The sequence below is a fragment of the Alexandromys fortis genome, unplaced genomic scaffold (assembly GCF_014885135.2).
Source record: "Alexandromys fortis isolate MF-2015 unplaced genomic scaffold, M_Fortis_MF-2015_v1.1 scaffold_5, whole genome shotgun sequence".
Lineage (NCBI taxonomy): Eukaryota > Metazoa > Chordata > Mammalia > Rodentia > Cricetidae > Alexandromys > Alexandromys fortis.
The window spans coordinates 31,051,442-31,054,572 of record NW_026067924.1 but is presented as its reverse complement, the minus strand read 5'-3'; positions in this window follow the sequence as shown (position 1 = coordinate 31,054,572).

Genomic DNA, 3,131 nt, shown 5'->3' with positions numbered 1-3,131 from the left:
GAGAGAGAGAGAGAGAGAGAGAGAGAGAGAGAGAGAGAGAGAGAGAGAATGCAATGCAAACTCCAGGAGACACCATGTAAGTGCCAAAGAAGACAGATGCCGGAACCTTACCTGGTAAGCCATAGCCTCGTGGTGATACACAGAATAATAGAAATGGGTTAATTTAACATGTAAGAGTTATTTAATAAGAAGTCTATTCTAATAGCCCAAGCAGTGGTGTAATTAATATAGTTTCTGTGTGTTTATTTGGGTTTGCGCAGCTGGGAAATGAATGAGTAGCCTCTGTTTACAAAATATTTTCCAGTTTATGACAGAAACAGACAAATTTGACAAGGAAACAAGTATGTCATATGTTCTTATATTTGTCAAATGTCATATCCACCAAATGTTGATATGGAAGGCATTCCTTGTCTCCAATAGGACTGGGAAAATACAGGAAACTTACAAAGGTCGACAGTAAACAAATGATACAAACAGAGAAGTGGCCCTGATCCTTTACCAGAATTTCCATCAGAGAGGTGAGTGTGTACCCGACTGGCTGGCGGAGTTCCCCTCTGGAAAGGGAGCACAGACACCCTTCAACCCCTAAACTTTCTTGTCATTCAGCGGGGGCTTCTCTCCACAGTTACTGCCGTTCTCTTTGTATCCCATCCCAGCTTGCTCCCAGGTACCCCTTCCTTTTGGCGGGGTCATAGGATTCTTATTTCAAGCCCCTCTTTGGGGCTGAGGGTCTGGGGACAAAGTGGTGAGTGCAACTGCACACGAGGAAAGTAGCCAGAAAAGTGGAACACTGAGAGATGGGGCTACAGTGGTGTAGCTACCTAAGGCTTCCCAGGGGAATCCAAAAACACAGCTTTCATGAGAGGTCACATGGTTAGAGTGCAGTTATGTGGCTGCCCAAGTCACCCATACATAATCCCTTAAAATGTTCCTGTAAGTGATCCCAAACATTACATCACTGGATCAACAAAATAGACTTTGTTTTAGTTAGGGTTTCTCTTGCTGGGAAGAGACACATGACCGAGGCAACTCATATAAAGGAAAACATTTAATTGAGGTGCTGACTTATATTTTCAGAGGTTTAGTCCATTATCACCATGGCAGGGAGATTGGTGGATAGCATTATTCAGGCAGACATGGTGCTAGAGAAATCTATGTTTTGACCCAAAGGCAACAGGCAGTGAATTAAGTGCCACACTGAATGAAGCCTGAACATAGGAGACATTACACTACATCCCCACAGTGTAAAATCCCCTAACAAGGCCAGTCCTACTTCAACAAAGCATACCTCCTAATAGTGGTACTCCCTTTAGGGGTTATTTTTTTGGCAAACCACCACAAACTTGGACAGAATTCTTCCTTCTGTTATTGACCTTCCTACTCGGAGTAAACAGAATATTCTCTCCAGGGACAGTTACACAACACGAATACTTCTTGAATTCCTTCAAGGAAACTTTTGGATGCTTAACTTCTTACCTCAGAATGGTAGAGTTCAATAACCCCAAAGACTGTCTTAAAATCTAATTACAAGTTCTGAATACATTTTGAAGGTGAACCCAACAGGACTTTCTCAGAGTTTATACTTGAAGTATAAGAAAATTAAAGTAAAAACTCAACAATGAATGACAGAATATAATCTACAAATACTATGACTGGAAGAATTCAGCAGAGATTGGGAGATACAAGGGTGCTTGGTTTGAAAAACACTGCATTTCAAGTATCCTTTGGATGAAAACAGAGCTGTGAAGCGTGTTACGAGGCTCCCTAGCTGGAGTGTTTAAGGGTAAGCTGGACTATAGGACTGACTTGGGGTTTCTCAGTCTATAATGGCATTTCAACTCATGAATACATCTAAGGTCACTAGGGGAGAAAGCAGATTTAAAAGGTAATCCAAGAATTCTTCTAGGACAAGTGAAAGTTAGGGCTCCTATAATTTAAGGATGAATTCTCTTCAAAAAAAAAAGTGGATATAATGTTGGATGCACATCTTGGGTGTGTCTGCTGAAGGCTGTGGCTTCAGAAAGCCTCTGGGATGCAACAAAACTGGACACATGAAGGACAGTTGGAAGTTTTGTTCTGTAAGTGCCCATGTCCTCACCGATTCTAAGTCTTTGACCAGTACTCATGACAAGGTCTCCAGCTTTGGAAAAAGGTCATCTGAAAAGAAGGTTTAGAGCTTCAAAACTTACTCACAAACTTTACACAGTGGCCAGCTGGGTCTGACTGTGCTGTGCCATGGAACCAGGAAAGGCAGGAGACAGGGAAGTTTGAAGGCTATACCTCCCACCGTCAGCACCCAGAGCAGGGCAATGGAAATGACTGGAGGTTATTTGGCCTATGAGGAGAGGACGCAGGAATTCTCCTCATTTTGTGATTACAATATTTAAAATAAAAAAGCAAGCATAGTAAAATCGACGTAGCTATACCCTCTTAGTCTGCAGGCTCAGAGCCGCTACAATGGCGGACACCTGAGAGCCTGTAAACTTATCACCTGCCTCTAACACTGGCCTCTGATGCTAAACGGATTGCTAACATTGAAAGCATGCCATGTGCCCAGGCACAACAGGCAAGGAGAGGCGGGCACCTCCTGGTTCCAAGTCCCCAGGGGGACACTGCCAAGTCAAGAGCATGGCTTGTGCCCTGCCATGTGGCCCAGCTTCAGGTACAGGTATGAGCCTAGCCTGACCTGACAGCCAAGCCTCAAAATGGTAGCCTCAGGAACCTGCAGCCCCAGCTCCAGACTGGTTTCTGTAAAACATAAATGAGCATGAGTTAAGCCTGTCAGCTAGACAGACTTGCAACTTAGGTCAAAAAGGTACCTTACAAACTTTTAATAAAATATCCAGTGGTAAAAACCTTATTTAAAATATCCTATGGGAGATCTTGAGCCACTAAGTGAAATTCTTAAAGGGAACAGTGAACCAAGTTCCGCTAGACAGCTTACAGAAGCTGCCAGATAGGTACTCACCCAGGTAGAATATGCTGTACAGAGACAGCAAGTACATTATATTATCTATGATCAGCCTTGTCAAACATGTATATTACCTACAAAACTTAATTCTACAGCAGTATTAAGACAAAACTGTCCACTATTATGACTATACCTTTCCATTTCACCAGTTAAGGTATTA